This window comes from Lissotriton helveticus, chromosome 6 (genome assembly GCF_964261635.1).
Source record: "Lissotriton helveticus chromosome 6, aLisHel1.1, whole genome shotgun sequence".
NCBI classification, from domain to species: Eukaryota; Metazoa; Chordata; class Amphibia; order Caudata; family Salamandridae; genus Lissotriton; species Lissotriton helveticus.
Window position 1 is genome coordinate 137,489,755 of NC_136067.1, and position 17,519 is coordinate 137,507,273.

The following is a 17,519-nucleotide window of genomic DNA, read 5'->3' on the forward strand; positions in this document are numbered from 1 at the left end:
AGAATCTGCACTCTGAATCTGCACTCTGTATCTGCACTCTGAATCTGCACTCTGAATCTGCACTCTGCACTCTGAATCTGCACTCTGCACTCTGAATCTGCACTCTGCACTCTGAATCTGCACTCTGCACTCACAATCTGCACTCTGAATCTGCACTCTGCACTCTGAATCTGCACTCTGCACTCACAATCTGCACTCTGCACTCACAATCTGCACTCTGAATCTGTACTCTGCACTCTGCACTCTGAATCTGCACTCTGAATCTGCACTCTGAGTGTTGCACTCTGAATCTGCACTCTGAATCTGCACTCTGAATCTACACTCTGCACTCTAAATGTGCACTCTGCACTCTGAATCTGCACTCTGAATGTGCACTCTGCACTCTGAATCTGCACTCTTAATCTGCACTCTGCACTCAAAATCTACACTCTGCACTCACAATCTGCACTCTGCACTCACAATCTACACTCTGCACTCACAATCTGCACTCTGAATCTGCACACTGCACTCTGAATTTGCACTCTGCACTCTGAATCTGCACTCTGAATCTGCACTCTGAATCTGCACTCTGCACTCTGAATCTGCACTCTGAATCTGCACTCTGCACTCTGCACTCTGCACTCTGCACTCTGAATCTGCACTCTGAATCTGCACTCTGAATCTGCACTCTGAATCTGCACTCTGAATCTGCACTCTGAATCTGCACTCTGCACTCTGAATCTGCACTCTGCACTCTGAATCTGCACTCTGAATCTGCACTCTGCACTCTGAATCTGCACTCTGAATCTGCACTCTGAATCTGCACTCTGAATCTGCACTCTGAATCTGCACTCTGCACTCTGCACTCTGCACTCTGAATCTGCACTCTGAATCTGCACTCTGAATCTGCACTCTGAATCTGCACTCTGCACTCTGAATCTGCACTCTGCACTCTGAATCTGCACTCTGCACTCTGAATCTGCACTCTGAATCTGCACTCCGCACTCACAATCTACACTCTGAATCTGCACTCTGCACTCTGAATCTGCACTCTGCACTCTGAATCTGCACTCTGCACTCTGAATATGCACTCTGCACTCTGAATCTGCACTCTGCACTCTGAATCTGCACTCTGCACTCTGAATCTGCACTCTGCACTCTGAATATGCACTCTGCACTCTGAATCTGCACTCTGCACTCTGAATCTGCACTCTGAATCTGCACTCTGAATCTGCCACGAATCTGCACTCACAATCTACACTCTGAATCTGCACTCTGCACTCTGAATCTGCACTCTGCACTCTGAATCTGCACTCTGCACTCTGAATATGCACTCTGCACTCTGAATCTGCACTCTGCACTCACAATCTGCACTCTGCACTCACAATCTGCACTCTGAATCTGCACTCTGCACTCTGAATCTGCACTCTGAATCTGCACTCTGAATCTGCACTCTGCTCTCACAATCTGCACTCTGAATCTGCACTCTGCACTCTGAATCTGCACTCTGCACTCTGAATCTGCACTCTGCACTCTGAATCTGCACTCTGCACTCACAATCTGCACTCTGAATCTGCACTCTGCACTCTGAATCTGCACTCTGCACTCACAATCTGCACTCTGCACTCACAATCTGCACTCTGCACTCTGAATCTGCACTATGCACTCTGAATCTGCACTCTGTACTCTGAATCTGCACTCTGAATCTGCACTCTGCACTCTGAATCTGCACTCTGAATCTGCACTCTGAATCTGCACTCTGAATCTGCACTCTGCACTCACAATCTGCACTCTGCACTCACAATCTGCACTCTGAATATGCATTCTGCACTCTGAATCTGCACTCTGCACTATGAATCTGCACTCTGAATCTGCACTCTGAATCTGCACTCTGCACTCACAATCTACACTCTGCACTCACAATCTGCACTCTGAATCTGCACTCTGCACTCTGAATCTGCACTCTGCACTCTGAATCTGCACTCTGCACTCTGAATCTGCACTCTGCACTCACAATCTGCACTCTAAATCTGCACTCTGCACTCTGAATCTGCACTCTGCACTCACAATCTGCACTCTGCACTCACAATCTGCACTCTGCACTCACAATCTGCACTCTGAATCTGCACTCTGCACTCTGAATCTGCACTCTGCACTCACAATCTGCACTCTGCACTCACAATCTGCACTCCGCACTCTGAATCTGCACTCTGCACTCACAATCTGCACTCTGCACTCACAATCTGCACTCTGCACTCTGAATCTGCACTCTGAATCTGCACTCTGAATCTGCACTCTGAATCTGCACTCCACTCTGAATCTGCACTCTGCACTCTGAATCTGCACTCTGAATCTGCACTCTGCACTCTGAATCTGCACTCTGAATCTGCACTCTGAATCTGCACTCGGCACTCTGAATCTGCACTCTGAATCTGCACTCTGAATCTGCACTCTGAATCTGCACTCTGAATCTGCACTCTGAATCTGCACTCTGCACTCTGAATCTGCACTCTGAATCTGCACTCTGCACTCTGAATCTGCACTCTGAGTCTGCACTCTGAATCTGCACTCTGAATCTGCACTCTGAATCTGCACTCTGCACTATGAATCTGCACTCTGCACTCTGAATCTGCAATCTGCACTCTGAATCTGCACTCTGCACTCTGAATCTGCACTCTGCACTCACAATCTGCACTCTGAATCTGCACTCTGCACTCTGAATCTGCACTCTGCACTCACAATCTGCACTCTGCACTCACAATCTGCACTCTGCACTCACAATCTGCACTCTGAATCTGCACTCTGCACTCTGAATCTGCACTCTGCACTCTGAATCTGCACTCTGAATCTGCACTCTGCACTCTGAATCTGCACTCTGAATCTGCACTCTGAATCTGCACTCTGAATCTGCACTCTGCACTCTGCACTCTGCACTCTGCACTCTGAATCTGCACTCTGAATCTGCACTCTGAATCTGCACTCTGAATCTGCACTCTGCACTCTGAATCTGCACTCTGCACTCTGAATCTGCACTCTGCACTCTGAATCTGCACTCTGAATCTGCACTCTGAATCTGCACTCTGAATCTGCACTCTGCACTCTGAATCTGCACTCTGAATATGCACTCTGCACTCTGAATCTGCACTCTGAATCTGCACTCTGCACTCTGAATCTGCACTCTGCACTCTGAATCTGCACTCTGAATCTGCACTCTGAATCTGCACTCTGAATCTGCACTCTGCACTCTGATTCTGCACTCTGAATCTGCACTCTGAATCTGCACTCTGCACTCAGAATCTGCACTCAGAATCTGCACTCTGAATCTGCACTCTGTATCTGCACTTTGAATCTGCACTCTGAATCTGCACTCTGCACTCTGAATCTGCACTCTGCACTCTGAATCTGCACTCTGCACTCTGAATCTGCACTCTGCACTCACAATCTGCACTCTGAATCTGCACTCTGCACTCTGAATCTGCACTCTGCACTCACAATCTGCACTCTGCACTCACAATCTGCACTCTGCACTCACAATCTGCACTCTGAATCTGCACTCTGCACTCTGAATCTGCACTCTGCACTCTGAATCTGCACTCTGCACTCTGAATCTGCACTCTGCACTCTGAATCTGCACTCTGAATCTGCACTCTGCACTCTGAATCTGCACTCTGAATCTGCACTCTGAATCTGCACTCTGAATCTGCACTCTGAATCTGCACTCTGCACTCTGCACTCTGCACTCTGCACTCTGAATCTGCACTCTGAATCTGCACTCTGAATCTGCACTCTGAATCTGCACTCTGCACTCTGAATCTGCACTCTGCACTCTGAATCTGCACTCTGCACTCTGAATCTGCACTCTGAATCTGCACTCTGAATCTGCACTCTGAATCTGCACTCTGCACTCACAATCTACACTCTGAATCTGCACTCTGCACTCTGAATCTGCACTCTGCACTCTGAATCTGCACTCTGCACTCTGAATATGCACTCTGCACTCTGAATCTGCACTCTGCACTCTGAATCTGCATTCTGCACTCTGAATCTGCACTCTGCACTCTGAATATGCACTCTGCACTCTGAATCTGCACTCTGCACTCTGAATCTGCACTCTGAATCTGCACTCTGAATCTGCACTCACAATCTACACTCTGAATCTGCACTCTGCACTCTGAATCTGCACTCTGAATCTGCACTCTGAATCTGCACTCTGCACTCTGAATCTGCACTCTGAATCTGCACTCTGCACTCTGCACTCTGCACTCTGAATCTGCACTCTGCACTCTGAATCTGTACTCTGAATCTGCACTCTGCACTCTGCACTCTGAATCTGCACTCTGCACTCTGAATCTGCACTCTGCACTCTGAATCTGCACTCTGAATCTGCACTCTGAATCTGCACTCTGAATCTGCACTCTGAATCTACACTCTGCACTCTGAATCTGCACTCTACACTCTGAATCTGCACTCTGAATCTGCACTCTGCACTCTGAATCTGCACTCTGAATCTGCACTCTGCACTCTGCACTCTGAATCTGCACTCTGCACTCTGAATCTGCACTCTGCACTCTGAATCTGCACTCTGAATCTGCACTCTGCACTCTGAATCTGCACTCTGCACTCTGAATCTGCACTCTGAATCTGCACTCTGAATCTGCACTCTGCACTCTGAATCTGCACTCTGAATCTGCACTCTGAATCTGCACTCTGAATCTGCACTCTGAATCTGCACTCTGCACTCTGAATCTGCACTCTGAATCTGCACTCTGAATCTGCACTCTGAATCTGCACTCTGCACTATGAATCTGCACTCTGCACTCTGAATCTGCACTCTGCACTCACAATCTGCACTCTGCACTCACAATCTGCACTCTGCACTCTGAATCTGCACTATGCACTCTGAATCTGCACTCTGTACTCTGAATCTGCACTCTGAATCTGCACTCTGAATCTGCACTCTGAATCTGCACTCTGCACTCACAATCTGCACTCTGCACTCACAATCTGCACTCTGAATCTGCATTCTGCACTCTGAATCTGCACTCTGCACTCTGAATCTGCACTCTGAATCTGCACTCTGAATCTGCACTCTGAATCTGCACTCTGCACTCACAATCTACACTCTGCACTCACAATCTGCACTCTGAATCTGCACTCTGCACTCTGAATCTGCACTCTGCACTCTGAATCTGCACTCTGCACTCTGAATCTGCACTCTGCACTCACAATCTGCACTCTGAATCTGCACTCTGCACTCTGAATCTGCACTCTGCACTCACAATCTGCACTCTGCACTCACAATCTGCACTCTGAATCTGCACTCTGCACTCTGAATCTGCACTCTGCACTCACAATCTGCACTCTGCACTCACAATCTGCACTCCGCACTCTGAATCTGCACTCTGCACTCACAATCTGCACTCTGCACTCACAATCTGCACTCTGCACTCTGAATCTGCACTCTGAATCTGCACTCTGAATCTGCACTCTGCACTCTGAATGTGCACTCTGCACTCTGAATCTGCACTCTGAATCTGCACTCTGCACTCTGAATCTGCACTCTGAATCTGCACTCTGAATCTGCACTCTGCACTCTGAATCTGCACTCTGAATCTGCACTCTGAATCTGCACTCTGAATCTGCACTCTGCACTCTGAATCTGCACTCTGAATCTGCACTCTGAATCTGCACTCTGCACTCTGAATCTGCACTCCGAATCTGCACTCTGCACTCTGAATCTGCACTCTGCACTCTGAATCTGCACTCTGAATCTGCACTCTGAATCTGCACTCTGCACTCTGAATCTGCACTCTGAATATGCACTCTGCACTCTGAATCTGCACTCTGAATCTGCACTCTGCACTCTGAATCTGCACTCTGCACTCTGAATCTGCACTCTGAATCTGCACTCTGAATCTGCACTCTGAATCTGCACTCTGCACTCTGATTCTGCACTCTGAATCTGCACTCTGAATCTGCACTCTGCACTCAGAATCTGCACTCAGAATCTGCACTTTGAATCTGCACTCTGAATCTGCACTCTGCACTCTGAATCTGCACTCTGCACTCTGAATCTGCACTCTGCACTCTGAATCTGCACTCTGCACTCACAATCTGCACTCTGAATCTGCACTCTGCACTCTGAATCTGCACTCTGCACTCACAATCTGCACTCTGCACTCACAATCTGCACTCTGAATCTGCACTCTGCACTCTGAATCTGCACTCTGCACTCTGAATCTGCACTCTGCACTCTGAATCTGCACTCTGAATCTGCACTCTGCACTCTGCACTCTGAATCTGCACTCTGCACTCTGAATCTGCACTCTGCACTCTGAATCTGCACTCTGCACTCTGAATCTGCATTCTGCACTCTGCACTCTGAATCTGCACTCTGAATCTGCACTCTGAGTCTGCACTCTGAATCTGCACTCTGAATCTGCACTCTGAATCTGCACTCTGCACTATGAATCTGCACTCTGCACTCTGAATCTGCACTCTGCACTCTGCACTCTGAATCTGCACTCTGCACTCTGAATCTGCACTCTGCACTCACAATCTGCACTCTGAATCTGCACTCTGCACTCTGAATCTGCACTCTGCACTCACAATCTGCACTCTGCACTCGCAATCTGCACTCTGCACTCACAATCTGCACTCTGAATCTGCACTCTGCACTCTGAATCTGCACTCTGCACTCTGAATCTGCACTCTGAATCTGCACTCTGAATCTGCACTCTGCACTCTGAATCTGCACTCCGAATCTGCACTCTGCACACTGAATCTGCACTCTGCACTCTGAATCTGCACTCTGAATCTGCACTCTGAATCTGCACTCTGCACTCTGAATCTGCACTCTGAATCTGCACTCTGCACTCTGAATCTGCACTCTGAATCTGCACTCTGCACTCTGAATCTGCACTCTGCACTCTGAATCTGCACTCTGAATCTGCACTCTGAATCTGCACTCTGCACTCTGAATCTGCACTCTGCACTCTGAATCTGCACTCTGCACTCTGATTCTGCACTCTGAATCTGCACTCTGAATCTACACTCTGCACTCAGAATCTGCACTCAGAAACTGCACTCTGCACTCACAATCTGCACTCTGCACTCTGAATCTGCACTCTGAATCTGCACTCTGCACTCTGAATCTGCACTCTGCACTCTGAATCTGCACTCTGCAATCTGAATCTGCACTCTGCACTCTGAATCTGCACTCTGAATCTGCACTCTGCACTCTGCACTCTGAATCTGCACTCTGCACTCTGAATCTGCACTCTGCACTCTGAATCTGCACTCTGCACTCTGAATCTGCACTCTGAATCTGCACTCTGAATCTGCACTCTGAATCTGCACTCTGCACTATGAATCTGCACTCTGCACTCTGAATCTGCACTCTGCACTCACAATCTGCACTCTGCACTCACAATCTGCACTCTGCACTCTGAATCTGCACTATGCACTCTGAATCTGCACTCTGTACTCTGAATCTGCACTCTGAATCTGCACTCTGAATCTGCACTCTGAATCTGCACTCTGCACTCACAATCTGCACTCTGCACTCACAATCTGCACTCTGAATCTGCATTCTGCACTCTGAATCTGCACTCTGCACTCTGAATCTGCACTCTGAATCTGTACTCTGAATCTGCACTCTGAATCTGCACTCTGCACTCACAATCTACACTCTGCACTCACAATCTGCACTCTGAATCTGCACTCTGCACTCTGAATCTGCACTCTGCACTCTGAATCTGCACTCTGCACTCTGAATCTGCACTCTGCACTCACAATCTGCACTATGAATCTGCACTCTGCACTCTGAATCTGCACTCTGCACTCACAATCTGCACTCTGCACTCACAATCTGCACTCTGCACTCGCAATCCGCACTCTGAATCTGCACTCTGCACTCTGAATCTGCACTCTGCACTCACAATCTGCACTCTGCACTCACAAGCTGCACTCCGCACTCTGAATCTGCACTCTGCACTCACAATCTGCACTCTGCACTCACAATCTGCACTCTGCACTCTGAATCTGCACTCTGAATCTGCACTCTGAATCTGCACTCTGAATCTGCACTCTGCACTCTGAATGTGCACTCTGCACTCTGAATCTGCACTCTGAATCTGCACTCTGCACTCTGAATCTGCACTCTGAATCTGCACTCTGAATCTGCACTCTGAATCTGCACTCTGCACTCTGAATCTGCACTCTGAATCTGCACTCTGAATCTGAACTCTGATTCTGCACTCTGAATCTGCACTCTGAATCTGCACTCTGCACTCTGAATCTGCACTCTGAATCTGCACTCTGAATCTGCACTCTGCACTCTGAATCTGCACCCCGAATCTGCACTCTGCACACTGAATCTGCACTCTGCACTCTGAATCTGCACTCTGAATCTGCACTCTGAATCTGCACTCTGCACTCTGAATCTGCACTCTGAATCTGCACTCTGCACTCTGAATCTGCACTCTGAATCTGCACTCTGCACTCTGAATCTGCACTCTGCACTCTGAATCTGCACTCTGAATCTGCACTCTGAATCTGCACTGTGCACTCTGAATCTGCACTCTGCACTCTGATTCTGCACTCTGAATCTGCACTCTGAATCTGCACTCTGCACTCAGAATCTGCACTCAGAATCTGCACTCTGAATCTGCACTCTGTATCTGCACTCTGAATCTGCACTCTGCACTATGAATCTGCACTCTGCACTCTGAATCTGCACTCTGCACTCTGAATCTGCACTCTGAATCTGCACTCTGAATCTGCACTCTGAATCTGCACTCTGCACTCACAATCTGCACTCTGCACTCACAATCTGCACTCTGCACTCTGAATCTGCACTATGCACTCTGAATCTGCACTCTGTACTCTGAATCTGCACTCTGAATCTGCACTCTGAATCTGCACTCTGAATCTGCACTCTGAATCTGCACTCTGCACTCACAATCTGCACTCTGCACTCACAATCTGCACTCTGAATCTGCATTCTGCACTCTGAATCTGCACTCTGCACTCTGAATCTGCACTCTGAATCTGCACTCTGAATCTGCACTCTGAATCTGCACTCTGCACTCACAATCTACACTCTACACTCACAATCTGCACTCTGAATCTGCACTCTGCACTCTGAATCTGCACTCTGCACTCTGAATCTGCACTCTGCACTCTGAATCTGCACTCTGCACTCACAATCTGCACTCTGAATCTGCACTCTGCACTCTGAATCTGCACTCTGCACTCACAATCTGCACTCTGCACTCACAATCTGCACTCTGAATCTGCACTCTGCACTCTGAATCTGCACTCTGCACTCACAATCTGCACTCCACACTCTGAATCTGCACTCTGCACTCACAATCTGCACTCTGCACTCACAATCTGCACTCTGCACTCTGAATCTGCACTCTGAATCTGCACTCTGCACTCTGAATGTGCACTCTGCACTCTGAATCTGCACTCTGAATCTGCACTCTGCACTCTGAATCTGCACTCTGAATCTGCACTCTGAATCTGCACTCTGCACTCTGAATCTGCACTCTGAATCTGCACTCTGAATCTGCACTCTGCACTCTGAATCTGCACTCTGAATCTGCACTCTGCACTCTGAATCTGCACTCCGAATCTGCACTCTGCACTCTGAATCTGCACTCTGCACTCTGAATCTGCACTCTGAATCTGCACTCTGCACTCTGAATCTGCACTCTGAATCTGCACTCTGCACTCTGAATCTGCACTCTGAATCTGCACTCTGAATCTGCACTCTGCACTCTGAATCTGCACTCTGCACTCTGATTCTGCACTCTGAATCTGCACTCTGAATCTGCACTCTGCACTCAGAATCTGCACTCAGAATCTGCACTCTGAATCTGCACTCTGTATCTGCACTCTGAATCTGCACTCTGAATCTGCACTCTGCACTCTGAATCTGCACTCTGAACTCTGAATCTGCACTCTGCACTCTGAATCTGCACTCTGCACTCACAATCTGCACTCTGAATCTGCACTCTGCACTCTGAATCTGCACTCTGCACTCACAATCTGCACTCTGCACTCACAATCTGCACTCACAATCTGCACTCTGAATCTGCACTCTGCACTCTGAATCTGCACTCTGCACTCTGAATCTGCACTCTGCACTCTGAATCTGCACTCTGCACTCTGAATCTGCACTCTGAATCTGCACTCTGCACTCTCCACTCTGAATCTGCACTCTGCACTCTGAATCTGCACTCTGCACTCTGAATCTGCACTCTGCACTATGAATCTGCACTCTGCACTCTGCACTCGGAATCTGCACTCGGAATCTGCACTCTGAGTCTGCACTCTGAATCTGCACTCTGAATCTGCACTCTGAATCTGCACTCTGCACTATGAATCTGCACTCTGCACTCTGAATCTGCACGCTGCACTCACAATCTGCACTCTGCACTCACAATCTGCACTCTGAATCTGTACTCTGCACTCTGAATCTGCACTCTGAATCTGCACTCTGCACTCTGAATCTGCACTCTGCACTAGGCACTCTGAATCTGCACTCTGCACTCTGAATCTGCACTCTGCACTCTGAATCTGCACTCTGCACTCTGCACTCTGAATCTGCACTCTGAATCTGCACTCTGAGTCTGCACTCTGAATCTGCACTCTGAATCTGCACTCTGCACTCTAAATGTGCACTCTGCACTCTGAATCTGCACTCTGAATGTGCACTCTGCACTCTGAATCTGCACTCTTAATCTGCACTCTGCACTCACAATCTACACTCTGCACTCACAATCTGCACTCTGCACTCACTAAATACACTCTGCACTCACAATCTGCACTCTGAATCTGCACACTGCACTCTGAATTTGCACTCTGCACTCTGAATCTGCACTCTGAATCTGCACTCTGAATCTGCACTCTGCACTCTGAATCTGCACTCTGAATCTGCACTCTGAATCTGCACTCTGCACTCTGCACTCTGCACTCTGCACACTGAATCTGCACTCTGAATCTGCACTCTGAATCTGCACTCTGAATCTGCACTCTGAATCTGCACTCTGCACTCTGAATCTGCACTCTGCACTCTGAATCTGCACTCTGAATCTGCACTCTGAATCTGTACTCTGAATCTGCACTCTGAATCTGCACTCTGCACTCTGCACTCTGCACTCTGCACTCTGAATCTGCACTCTGAATCTGCACTCTGAATCTGCACTCTGAATCTGCACTCTGCACTCTGAATCTGCACTCTGCACTCTGAATCTGCACTCTGAATCTGCACTCTGAATCTGCACTCTGAATCTGCACTCTGCACTCACAATCTACACTCTGAATCTGCACTCTGCACTCTGAATCTGCACTCTGCACTCTGAATCTGCACTCTGCACTCTGAATATGCACTCTGCACTCTGAATCTGCACTCTGCACTCTGAATCTGCATTCTGCACTCTGAATCTGCACTCTGCACTCTGAATCTGCACTCTGCACTCACAATCTGCACTCCACACTCTGAATCTGCACTCTGCACTCACAATCTGCACTCTGCACTCACAATCTGCACTCTGCACTCTGAATCTGCACTCTGAATCTGCACTCTGCACTCTGAATGTGCACTCTGCACTCTGAATCTGCACTCTGAATCTGCACTCTGCACTCTGAATCTGCACTCTGAATCTGCACTCTGAATCTGCACTCTGCACTCTGAATCTGCACTCTGAATCTGCACTCTGAATCTGCACTCTGCACTCTGAATCTGCACTCTGAATCTGCACTCTGCACTCTGAATCTGCACTCCGAATCTGCACTCTGCACTCTGAATCTGCACTCTGCACTCTGAATCTGCACTCTGAATCTGCACTCTGCACTCTGAATCTGCACTCTGAATCTGCACTCTGCACTCTGAATCTGCACTCTGAATCTGCACTCTGCACTCTGAATCTGCACTCTGCACTCTGATTCTGCACTCTGAATCTGCACTCTGAATCTGCACTCTGCACTCAGAATCTGCACTCAGAATCTGCACTCTGAATCTGCACTCTGTATCTGCACTCTGAATCTGCACTCTGAATCTGCACTCTGCACTCTGAATCTGCACTCTGAACTCTGAATCTGCACTCTGCACTCTGAATCTGCACTCTGCACTCACAATCTGCACTCTGAATCTGCACTCTGCACTCTGAATCTGCACTCTGCACTCACAATCTGCACTCTGCACTCACAATCTGCACTCACAATCTGCACTCTGAATCTGCACTCTGCACTCTGAATCTGCACTCTGCACTCTGAATCTGCACTCTGCACTCTGAATCTGCACTCTGAATCTGCACTCTGCACTCTCCACTCTGAATCTGCACTCTGCACTCTGAATCTGCACTCTGCACTCTGAATCTGCACTCTGCACTATGAATCTGCACTCTGCACTCTGCACTCGGAATCTGCACTCGGAATCTGCACTCTGAGTCTGCACTCTGAATCTGCACTCTGAATCTGCACTCTGAATCTGCACTCTGCACTATGAATCTGCACTCTGCACTCTGAATCTGCACGCTGCACTCACAATCTGCACTCTGCACTCACAATCTGCACTCTGAATCTGTACTCTGCACTCTGAATCTGCACTCTGAATCTGCACTCTGCACTCTGAATCTGCACTCTGCACTAGGCACTCTGAATCTGCACTCTGCACTCTGAATCTGCACTCTGCACTCTGAATCTGCACTCTGCACTCTGCACTCTGAATCTGCACTCTGAATCTGCACTCTGAGTCTGCACTCTGAATCTGCACTCTGAATCTGCACTCTGCACTCTAAATGTGCACTCTGCACTCTGAATCTGCACTCTGAATGTGCACTCTGCACTCTGAATCTGCACTCTTAATCTGCACTCTGCACTCACAATCTACACTCTGCACTCACAATCTGCACTCTGCACTCACTAAATACACTCTGCACTCACAATCTGCACTCTGAATCTGCACACTGCACTCTGAATTTGCACTCTGCACTCTGAATCTGCACTCTGAATCTGCACTCTGAATCTGCACTCTGCACTCTGAATCTGCACTCTGAATCTGCACTCTGAATCTGCACTCTGCACTCTGCACTCTGCACTCTGCACACTGAATCTGCACTCTGAATCTGCACTCTGAATCTGCACTCTGAATCTGCACTCTGAATCTGCACTCTGCACTCTGAATCTGCACTCTGCACTCTGAATCTGCACTCTGAATCTGCACTCTGAATCTGTACTCTGAATCTGCACTCTGAATCTGCACTCTGCACGCTGCACTCTGCACTCTGCACTCTGAATCTGCACTCTGAATCTGCACTCTGAATCTGCACTCTGAATCTGCACTCTGCACTCTGAATCTGCACTCTGCACTCTGAATCTGCACTCTGAATCTGCACTCTGAATCTGCACTCTGAATCTGCACTCTGCACTCACAATCTACACTCTGAATCTGCACTCTGCACTCTGAATCTGCACTCTGCACTCTGAATCTGCACTCTGCACTCTGAATATGCACTCTGCACTCTGAATCTGCACTCTGCACTCTGAATCTGCATTCTGCACTCTGAATCTGCACTCTGCACTCTGAATATGCACTCTGCACTCTGAATCTGCACTCTGCACTCTGAATCTGCACTCTGAATCTGCACTCTGAATCTGCACTCACAATCTACACTCTGAATCTGCACTCTGCACTCTGAATCTGCACTCTGAATCTGCACTCTGAATCTGCACTCTGCACTCTGAATCTGCACTCTGAATCTGCACTCTGCACTCTGCACTCTGCACTCTGAATCTGCACTCTGCACTCTGAATCTGTACTCTGAATCTGCACTCTGCACTCTGCACTCTGAATCTGCACTCTGCACTCTGAATCTGCACTCTGCACTCTGAATCTGCACTCTGAATCTGCACTCTGAATCTGCACTCTGAATCTACACTCTGCACTCTGAATCTGCACTCTACACTCTGAATCTGCACTCTGAATCTGCACTCTGCACTCTGAATCTGCACTCTGAATCTGCACTCTGCACTCTGCACTCTGAATCTGCACTCTGCACTCTGAATCTGCACTCTGCACTCTGAATCTGCACTCTGAATCTGCACTCTGCACTCTGAATCTGCACTCTGCACTCTGAATCTGCAATCTGCACTCTGAATCTGCACTCTGCACTCTGAATCTGCACTCTGCACTCACAATTTGCACTCTGAATCTGCACTCTGCACTCTGAATCTGCACTCTGCACTCACAATCTGCACTCTGCACTCTGAATCTGCACTCTGCACTCTGAATCTGCACTCTGAATCTGCACTCTGCACTCTGAATCTGCACTCTGAATCTGCACTCTGAATCTGCACTCTGAATCTGCACTCTGAATCTGCACTCTGCACTCTGCACTCTGCACTCTGCACTCTGAATCTGCACTCTGAATCTGCACTCTGAATCTGCACTCTGCACTCTGAATCTGCACTCTGCACTCTGAATCTGCACTCTGCACTCTGAATCTGCACTCTGAATCTGCACTCTGAATCTGCACTCTGAATCTGCACTCTGCACTCACAATCTACACTCTGAATCTGCACTCTGCACTCTGAATCTGCACTCTGCACTCTGAATCTGCACTCTGCACTCTGAATATGCACTCTGCACTCTGAATCTGCACTCTGCACTCTGAATCTGCATTCTGCACTCTGAATCTGCACTCTGCACTCTGAATATGCACTCTGCACTCTGAATCTGCACTCTGCACTCTGAATCTGCACTCTGAATCTGCACTCTGAATCTGCACTCACAATCTACACTCTGAATCTGCACTCTGCACTCTGAATCTGCACTCTGTATCTGCACTCTGAATCTGCACTCTGCACTCTGAATCTGCACTCTGAATCTGCACTCTGCACTCTGCACTCTGCACTCTGAATCTGCACTCTGCACTCTGAATCTGTACTCTGAATCTGCACTCTGCACTCTGCACTCTGAATCTGCACTCTGCACTCTGAATCTGCACTCTGCACTCTGAATCTGCACTCTGAATCTGCACTCTGAATCTGCACTCTGAATCTGCACTCTGAATCTACACTCTGCACTCTGAATCTGCACTCTACACTCTGAATCTGCACTCTGAATCTGCACTCTGCACTCTGAATCTGCACTCTGAATCTGCACTCTGCACTCTGCACTCTGAATCTGCACTCTGCACTCCGAATCTGCACTCTGCACTCTGAATCTGCACTCTGAATCTGCACTCTGCACTCTGAATCTGCACTCTGCACTCTGAATCTGCACTCTGAATCTGCACTCTGAATCTGCACTCTGCACTCTGAATCTGCACTCTGAATCTGCACTCTGAATCTGCACTCTGAATCTGCACTCTGAATCTGCACTCTGCACTCTGAATCTGCACTCTGAATCTGCACTCTGAATCTGCACTCTGAATCTGCACTCTGCACTATGAATCTGCACTCTGCACTCTGAATCTGCACTCTGCACTCACAATCTGCACTCTGCACTCACAATCTGCACTCTGCACTCTGAATCTGCACTATGCACTCTGAATCTGCACTCTGTACTTTGAATCTGCACTCTGAATCTGCACTCTGAATCTGCACTCTGAATCTGCACTCTGAATCTGCACTCTGCACTCACAATCTGCACTCTGCACTCACAATCTGCACTCTGAATCTGCATTCTGCACTCTGAATCTGCACTCTGCACTCTGAATCTGCACTCTGAATCTGCACTCTGAATCTGCACTCTGAATCTGCACTCTGCACTCACAATCTACACTCTGCACTCACAATCTGCACTCTGAATCTGCACTCTGCACTCTGAATCTGCACTCTGCACTCTGAATCTGCACTCTGCACTCTGAATCTGCACTCTGCACTCACAATCTGCACTCTGAATCTGCACTCTGCACTCTGAATCTGCACTCTGCACTCACAATCTGCACTCTGCACTCACAATCTGCACTCTGAATCTGCACTCTGCACTCTGAATCTGCACTCTGCACTCACAATCTGCACTCTGCACTCACAATCTGCACTCCGCACTCTGAATCTGCACTCTGCACTCACAATCTGCACTCTGCACTCACAATCTGCACTCTGCACTCTGAATCTGCACTCTGAATCTGCACTCTGAATCTGCACTCTGCACTCTGAATGTGCACTCTGCACTCTGAATCTGCACTCTGAATCTGCACTCTGCACTCTGAATCTGCACTCTGAATCTGCACTCTGAATCTGCACTCTGCACTCTGAATCTGCACTCTGAATCTGCACTCTGAATCTGCACTCTGAATCTGCACTCTGCACTCTGAATCTGCACTCTGAATCTGCACTCTGAATCTGCACTCTGCACTCTGAATCTGCACTCCGAATCTGCACTCTGCACTCTGAATCTGCACTCTGCACTCTGAATCTGCACTCTGAATCTGCACTCTGAATCTGCACTCTGCACTCTGAATCTGCACTCTGAATATGCACTCTGCACTCTGAATCTGCACTCTGAATCTGCACTCTGCACTCTGAATCTGCACTCTGCACTCTGAATCTGCACTCTGAATCTGCACTCTGAATCTGCACTCTGAATCTGCACTCTGCACTCTGATTCTGCACTCTGAATCTGCACTCTGAATCTGCACTCTGCACTCAGAATCTGCACTCAGAATCTGCACTCTGAATCTGCACTCTGTATCTGCACTTTGAATCTGCACTCTGAATCTGCACTCTGCACTCTGAATCTGCACTCTGCACTCTGAATCTGCACTCTGCACTCTGAATCTGCACTCTGCACTCACAATCTGCACTCTGAATCTGCACTCTGCACTCTGAATCTGCACTCTGCACTCACAATCTGCACTCTGCACTCACAATCTGCACTCTGCACTCACAATCTGCACTCTGAATCTGCACTCTGCACTCTGAATCTGCACTCTGCACTCTGAATCTGCACTCTGCACTCTGAATCTGCATTCTGCACTCTGCACTCTGAATCTGCACTCTGAATCTGCACTCTGAGTCTGCACTCTGAATCTGCACTCTGAATCTGCACTCTGAATCTGCACTCTGCACTATGAATCTGCACTCTGCACTCTGAATCTGCACTCTGCACTCTGAATCTGCACTCTGCACTCTGAATCTGCACTCTGCACTCACAATCTGCACTCTGAATCTGCACTCTGCACTCTGAATCTGCACTCTGCACTCACAATCTGCACTCTGCACTCGCAATCTGCACTCTGCACTCACAATCTGCACTCTGAATCTGCACTCTGCACTCTGAATCTGCACTCTGCACTCTGAATCTGCACTCTGAATCTGCACTCTGAATCTGCACTCTGCACTCTGAATCTGCACTCCGAATCTGCACTCTGCACACTGAATCTGCACTCTGCACTCTGAATCTGCACTCTGAATCTGCACTCTGAATCTGCACTCTGCACTCTGAATCTGCACTCTGAATCTGCACTCTGCACTCTGAATCTGCACTCTGAATCTGCACTCTGCACTCTGAATCTGCACTCTGC